The sequence below is a fragment of the Lactuca serriola genome, chromosome 5, assembly GCF_051521515.1.
Source record: "Lactuca serriola cultivar US96UC23 chromosome 5, Lser_US96UC23_V15, whole genome shotgun sequence".
NCBI classification, from domain to species: domain Eukaryota; kingdom Viridiplantae; phylum Streptophyta; class Magnoliopsida; order Asterales; family Asteraceae; genus Lactuca; species Lactuca serriola.
The window spans coordinates 244,746,006-244,754,278 of NC_136412.1; the positions used below are offsets into that span (position 1 = coordinate 244,746,006).

Consider the following 8,273-nt stretch of genomic DNA (forward strand, 5'->3'; position numbering starts at 1 on the left):
ATGATGTTCTAATGAAACTAAAACTGATAATCATAACATAAGCTTGTATGGGTAATTTGGGAGTACTTACTTGAGCTCGGCTGATCGCATGCACCACACCCCTTTTTAAGAAAACTCTTTTTCTTTCTAAGTTCTTTTCAAAATTTCTTTTAGAAAACGTTTCTCTTTTAAAAATCTTTCACCATTTCCCTAGTTTGAGTTTAGACACACTCGAAGGTATGCTTGAATCCCTCAAACCAAGGCTCTGATACCAACTTGTAACAACCCAAAATACGAACCAAAATTTTTTGATTTAATATTACTAAAAATCACATAATCCAATACATATATAACAAGAACCATGGAATGAGTACTCAAAAGTCATAGTAACAGTGTCAAAACAAAACTGTATCAATTATAACAAAATGTCTGAATACAACTCCCAAGATAAAACTGAAGCTGTGGTGGGTGCGATGCCATCAACCCGAGCTCTTCCCTTTGCTAGCGGGAGTACCTGAAACCAAAACTGAATCTGTAAGCACGAAGCTTAGTGAGCTCCCACATACTACCGCATACCATACAACAACACATAAACACATATTGGGCCTTGCCCACTGCATCAGACTGAAGTCCGAAAACTGCATGGGACCGGAGTTCGGAACTAACTAGGACCTTGCCTTCTGCATCGGACTGAAGTCCGGAAACTGCATCGGACCGAAGTCCGGAACTAACCAGGGCCTTGCCCTCTGCATCGGACTGAAGTCCGGAAACTGCACCGGACCGAAGTCCGGAACTAACCAGGGCCTTGCCCTCTGCATCGGACCGAAGTCCGGAAACTGACTGAACATAGCATAGCATAATCATAACTACTAGAATAAACACATATACTGCATACTGCATCGGATCCAAGTCCGGAACACATAACACAAAGACAGGCTTGAATCACACAGACATCAAGCACACTGAACTACTACATCGGACCGAAGTCCGGAACTACTGCTAACTAGACGGGTAGGCATTGTGGTCGTAGACCCGTTCCTACTAGAAGGAAACTCACCTCGTAACGTTGGCTGCCGAGATGCTAAATCTGAAACTGCTTGACTGCTGCTCCGGAACTCCCCGGCTACAAATCCCATAAACACTAAATCAAATACTGATAACTAATCTCAGGGTAAAATGACTATTTACCCCTGGTCAAGTCAAAGTCAACTTCCTACTGACCGGACTCGCCGAGTTGGGTCGTCAACTCGCCGAATCCCTATCATCCATTCTAGTCCTCTACCCTCTTCTACTCGTCGAGTTTGGCAAAGACTCGACGAGTTCTTCCTCGATGTAACATTGAGTCTAACTTCATCCGACTCGCCGAGTTGTATGAACAACTCGTCGAGTTCTCCTTCAACATATGAACACATCCAGTCTGTGACTCGCTGAGTCGTATGAACAACTTGTCGAGTCAGAAGAACAACTCGCCGAGTCTGAAGAACAACTTGCCGAGTCTCAAGCATGCTATTACTATACAGTCGATTCTAATTGATTTCAGTGCTTCCAAATCATAGATATGAGCTTCTAGGACTAGTTTTACACGTAAACTTTCCAACTTTACGTGCATGCACAAGAGTGTGAGGCTAAAATACCTAAAATATCAAATACTAAGCACTTAGGGTTTGGAACAAGGCCAAGATTGCATAAAGTTGGCTATAGTGAGCTCCCGGAGTTCAATAACGTCCAGATCTAAGGTTTCCATCCAAAGGAGAGTCCATATCTCAAGTTTTGAATCATAAAAGGCTCCAAAGAAGACATAACAAGCATAAAAGAGGCTTTAATGGAGGAATACACAAGGTAATAACTTCATTACCTGAATGAGAAACAGATGAAAGCTAACTGTTGGATCTCCTTTCTCTTCTATGGACCTTCTTTCCTTCTTTCTCTTCCAAAGCTTCCAAACTAGCACAAACACACTCAAACTCAACAATGGGGGCTAGGGTTTACAGGGGAAATGCTCTAAAGGTGCTGGAGGCTGGGGTGGGAGGCTATAATGACGTTTAAATAGGGTACAAACCCTTGAAATTAGGGCTTCATCCAGACATGCAGACTCGCCGAGTCCCAACATATGGACTCGCCGAGTAGCCAACTTAAATCACAAGCTCATCCCACTTCTACTCGACGAGTCGCGCTACAGACTCGTTGAGTACCCCTTAAGAAATGGAGATACTTTAATTAAATTTACATACCAGAAATGGGGCGTTACATGGTAGTGGTGGTAAAGTTAGGGTAGTGGTGCAGATGGTGACATAGGAGATGGTGGAGCATAAGAGGTGGCAAAGGTGGTAGGGGTGACAACGACAGTGGCAACGGTGGATGTGGTAGTGGTGGTGCCGGCAACGACAATGGTGGTGGAAAAAAATATCACATTAGACCGGACAGAGCCGGGTGCGAGAAGAAGGGCGGGACCTTTCACGCTCCGATGAACACCGCACCGGCGGTGCGGGAAGGCCAGCGCGGGGGAGGGGGTGAGGGGTTCAGTTGCCGCGTTCTTGCTCCTTTCGTGATTGGGTAGAAAATGTTTTTTTTGAAAGTAACCGTTCTTTAACGGTAAAATGTATTTTTTTTTGTTTTTTTGATTTGTTTTTTGTTAATTCCAACCTCTAAATGGTTTGAAATTTATTTATTTATTTTATCCTCTACAACATCTATAAATACTCACTTATTTACCTTCAAACAAACACAACCTCTATTTTCTTCAAAAAAAAAATCCCGACAATCAAACCTTAACCTCCAACAGAAGGAAAAAAAAACTCATGTTTTGAGTTTAAGCACCCATACTCGAAACATTTTTGCTATCGATTCATCTTCACAAGGAGTTTATTGTCCCCAAGTCGATGCTCCGTTCAATCTTCACTACAATTTCAATACTAAAAATGTTAGACAATATCACCTGTTCCACGTTCCAAATGTTACTCCGCAAATGTTTTCAAACTTTCTTATTTTTCCCGATCAACATTCGTCAAATCAACCTTAAACCCAACCCCAACCCCAAACCCAAACCCAACAACAATTCCAACTTGTCGATGAGTTGGATGACTTGGAAGAAGAAGAGATGGTTCCCAAAACTCAACCCACACCACCCCCACAACGATGCAAAGGAAAACAACAAGCGTGTAAGGGTGTCGCACAACCGGAAAGACAAAAGCCGACAGCATAGCTTCCACAAGAAGAACTAGTTTTGGTAAAAACCTGGGTTGACATTTCTGAGTATTCGAAGACGGGAAATGCACAACCGGGAGATCATTTTTGGTTTCGCATTTTAGATCAGTTCCGTGAGGAGCTAGAAAAAGATGACAACTACCGTACGAAACACCAACTAAATTCGAAGTTTTAAGAAATAGCAATGGGGGTTTCAAAAATAAACGGGTTGTACAATAACCTACAAACCCAACGAAAAAGCGGCCAAGACGACGAAGAAATACTTCAAGAGCTTTGCAATTTTACCTTGAGGAAGTCGAAAAACCATTCAAGTGGCACGATTGTTGGAAATTATTGGTTAAAAGTCCTAAGTGGAAAAATACGAGCGATATTTTATTTTTGGAGTACAATAATCAAAGCGAACGAAAACGGGCTCTAGTGGTTACACAACTTCCTCCGATGCTCGGGTTGGTCTAGATTTAAATTAGGAGGACGAACTCGAGCTAGAAGAAATTGTCCGACCGATGGGTAGGGACAAAGAAAAGAGGAAGAGAAAAGGGGCTTCTTCGAGTGCATCAGATTTCAGTATGGATGTTGACGAAATGCAGAAAATAACAGTATCGTTTGATCGATATGATCTTAATTTCACTAAATGTTTGACGTTCGACAAAGAAAAAGAAGCAAGAAAAAAGGTGCGCGCGGAGAAACAATAAATGGAGGATATGAAGTTCTTGATAGAAAACACCGATCGTCTCTTGAGACTAGCTCTCGAGCTCGTGATGAAGAAGAGGGAAACAATTATGAAAAAAATATTTTCTATAGGTTGTTGATTTGTTTGATTTTTTGTTTGTGTTTTTTTTTTAATATTCTAATTTATTAAATCTTAGGTTTATTGTAATTTGTATTTTTAATTAATAAAATGCATTTTCTTTTTAATTAAATTTTTTGTTTATTATTAATTTAAAAATTATAAATCATAAAAATGAATTAATTTTATTTAAAAAAATAAAAAAAAACAAATAGTGAAGGAAGCTTGCCACCCATTCCTTGAGTTTAGGTGAAAGAAAGGAAAATAAGAGAAAATATGTTGTGGCCCACAAAAAATGATTAAGTGTTTCCCATCGCTTCTACTTGTTTTTCTTCGATAATCTTTTTACACACTTAAAATTATAAATTTGTCATATTCAATTAAATTAATAAATTTTTAGTACACTTGTCATCATTTAAAAATATATATATATTTTTCTTTGATAATCTTTTTACACACTTAAAATTATAAATTTGTCATATTCAATTAAATTAATAAATTTTTATTACACTTGTGATCATTTAAAAATATAAGTGGATGGATGTGAAAAATAAATAGGAAAATATTTAATTTTTCTTAAAGCAATACTAACCAGTGTAGGGACCCATGCTTTGCATGGATCGGAAGACATTTCGTTCAGATTTGTTGGATATTGTGAAATACAATACTCTGATAAGAAAAGTTGAAAATAAGGTGCTATAATAAACAATTAAATTGAAAGAATTTAAACAGGGTTAACTGCCATATTTTTCGTTCTATCTTTTAATAAAGGGCTAACTACAAGAAATAAATTACAACAATGCCTTGAGTAAACTTGGGGTCCTCACACCGATAACTGCTATCAGATCCAATTCCAAAGCCTCTTCGATCAGCAAACACATTTTCTACCAGTCCGGCTCTTCATGAGCATAGAAATGTGGAAAGGTTGATTTTCCAATCTCCTACCAACTGTTTTGTTTAACAATAAGATATAGTCGAAGTTAGTTATTTCTCCACTCCACCAACGAATAAACCCATTATGCTAATCTATTTACTTCAAATCAGCATAGAGTTTACTTGACTGTCAACACCATAATCAATCTGTTCGTAATACATTTGATGGAGAAATGCTACCTTTAAGGCATCATGGTTGTAGTGAATTACGTTTGCCAAGGTGTAATGAGTTTTTGGTAGTATTAAACTGATAAAAGTTGAACTTGTTGAGGCACCATTTTACTGCTTTTATCATCCCCAAATCTAATACTTCCATGTTCTCCTCTTCCCCACACGTATGCCTTTTGAAAAAAATATAGAATTATAAAATTTAACATAGAAATATGAACGTGTTTAAATAATATATACCTCTCCATCTGTTAAACCCGTGGAATGCCAACGACCGTTAGCAACATCAATCAGAAAGTGAAAGTATATATATATATATATATATATATATATATATATATATATATATATATATATATATATATATATATATATATATATATATATATATATATATATATATATATATATATTGTAAAAATCGTTTGACGGTATCTCGACGGTCGACTGGTGTTAAAAGATTAATCGGTCTTGACGGGGGTTAATCGAGGATTAATCGAAGACCATAGATTATTAATAATATTAAAATTAATTAAATATTAATATATCTTAAGAAAAACAAGTACTTCAAAAATTAGAAAATAAAAAAAATTGTAATTTGGAAATTTGGAAATACGAAAATATGAACATTTTGGTATAATATTTGAAATTTTGAAAATTTGAAAATTTTGGAGGAAAAAAGAAGTTGGTTTTTTGAATTTTTAAAATTTTTTTTTAAATTTTTTCGGCCTTTTTTGACTTTTTTTTGACCTTTTTGACTTTTATTGACTTTTGTTGACCGATTAATCCCGCCAAAGCCGATTAATCCTAAATTTCCGATTAATACCCTAATCCTCGACGGTTGGAGAACGCCAAGCGATTAATCCACGATTAATCGCCGATTTCTGCAACCATGATATATATATATATATATATATATATATATATATATATATATATATATATATATATATATATATATATATATATATATATATATATATATATATAAACAAATCAATTTGAGTGTTCCCTATTCCTAATTGTCCATATTAGTTGTTCCTCCAAACCCATAAATTTCCATCTTATAGAACAACCGATTATGTAAAGCTCCAAAAACTAAAAAAAATAAAAGGGTAACCAGTCAACTAAATGTTTCATTGGGTTAAAAGTAGTAATATTTGGTAAAAAGAATTGTAAAGTATGTTTCTATTATGGGTAAAAGAGATAAACTACATTGCTAGTTTTTACTGAAATTTACCTTACATTTTACATGTTTAATTACTGAAACAATTTGCTATTAATATAAAATAGACCTAAAGTTGGTAATAAGAAAAAATAGCATAACTTTGTTAGTAATCAATACCATTTTGAACCAATGTTGAAAACTAAAACGCTATTTCAAGACAAAACTTATAAGTTGAGTTGGATGTTACACAACTGAGTTTGAAATTAAACATCCAAAGAACCCTCAACTCAACCCATGGTCGTTCTTGGCCTCCTTTCCTTGTACTCTACATCTATAATAAAAATAAATGAAGAAAAAAGTTATTCGTTGGAAACCATTTCGTCTAATTAGGTTAAGTAGAGAATAATTAAGTTGTAAGTTGCATAAAAGTTATTCATTAGTTCCTTTTGTAGTAATTTCCATTGCACATATATGATGCAAGTTCAAATACATTAATAATAACAACATTGAATTACTGATAGCATATGGTCTTAAACTCTATGGTGTCGAACTTGGACAAACCTCCATCTCAAGTTAGATGACCATTGAGATGGGCTGTTCAAATTCTAAAACCTACGATCCACTAAACAATTTCACCCTTAATTGTTTATTTTCACACCTTCATCTACATATTCAAACTGAATTAAAAAATTCCTACATAAAGTCAATTAATAAACTCCTTTGTTCATATTATTTTTAGTTGTTGCTGAAATGCAATCATAAGTTTACTCACCTAATATAGAACGTATATAAAGTACATAAAAATAGAAGAGTATCCAAAGCCACATAAAACCTTAAAGTTGTTTGGATTTTACAATGGAACAACCACAAAAAAAAAAACTAATTTACATACTGATAACACATCACAAAAGGAACGAACCTTGAGACACCATTCCAGAGAACCTGGTAGCAGTAGCACAAGCTCCTGACGATTGCTTAAGAAACGAAGATAAGAGACAAAACAGTTCAAAATAACTCAATTTCACATTACAGTTGCTAAAAACCTAAATTTCAATCTGAAAAAATAAAACCAAAATCAAGCATCTTGAGAAATCACCCCAAAAAGTGTGGCAGAGGACCTTTGAAGATGGTCGATGATCTAATTGGAAAACGAAGGCAGCGAATCGGTGATATACTCTTAAAAGAAGAAAGAGGCAAGGTGATCCTAGAGGGCTAGAAAGAGGTTGAATAGATTAAAAGCGGCGATACTTGGGTTAAATTGATTGCAGCGCATAGGAACCCTAGGACAAACACGTTGCAGGGATGACGCAAAATCGGGGAAGCAGGTTGTGTCTAAATCGGGAAATATATGGAAGAAATTAAGAAAAATCGATCTACAGGTGGTGGGTCTATGATTCTTCTATGGTCAATTGGGAATAGAAAGACGCGAAGCATGTTCATGGGAGATTGAGGTGTCGCCAAACGAAATAGAAGATAGTAGATCTTTTTTTGGTTGCGACTCGATTGAAAATCGAATAGAAAATAAAGCAGACACACAAGAACCCGAAGTAGCATCTCACTTGACACCATTCTTAAAGCGGAGCAGCCCTAACCTTATGGCGGTGGGTCGGAGATGAGTTTAGAGGTTTTCTTTTGGTAGCGGTGGTACTTTTGAAGAACGGGACAAAGCTGGAGCGAAGTCATTGGGTGCAGAGGCTGTGAAGCAAACGGAAGACACGTTTTTTATGTCACTGCAAAGTCATCGGCTCCAAACTACCACCTGGTATTGAAGCCGGCTCAATACCGACGACTGTGCATAAAGTCATCGACTCCAAACTACACCTGGTATCGAAGCCGGCTCAATACCGCAACTGTGCATAAGCATGTTGGAAATTTATTACTATATATATATAATAATTATTGAGATCTATTAAAAACTTTTAAAAATACGTTAAAAACGTCCATTTCTAGGTCATGACTCATGAAGGCTTGTTAGTAGAAGCCCAAATATAAAAAACTCGGGCTTCGACCCAACACAAGTTGGTACCAGTTGAC

General features: G+C 36.1%; 2 long non-coding RNA genes across 2 annotated transcripts; both read right to left on the reverse strand.

Annotated features, from left to right (window-relative positions):
• Positions 1-4,640: 4,640 nt before the first annotated feature.
• On the reverse strand, positions 4,641-5,363 carry LOC145051523 (uncharacterized). The gene is made up of 2 exons (XR_013683676.1): positions 5,312-5,363; positions 4,641-5,244 (listed from the first exon to the last, which is right to left on the reverse strand). It is a non-coding gene; the product is annotated as an uncharacterized LOC145051523 (long non-coding RNA).
• A 1,009-nt stretch (positions 5,364-6,372) lies between these two features.
• LOC145053894 (uncharacterized) lies at positions 6,373-8,071 on the reverse strand. Its single transcript, XR_013684623.1, has 2 exons — positions 7,159-8,071; positions 6,373-6,570 (listed from the first exon to the last, which is right to left on the reverse strand). It is a non-coding gene; the product is annotated as an uncharacterized LOC145053894 (long non-coding RNA).
• Positions 8,072-8,273: the final 202 nt, after the last annotated feature.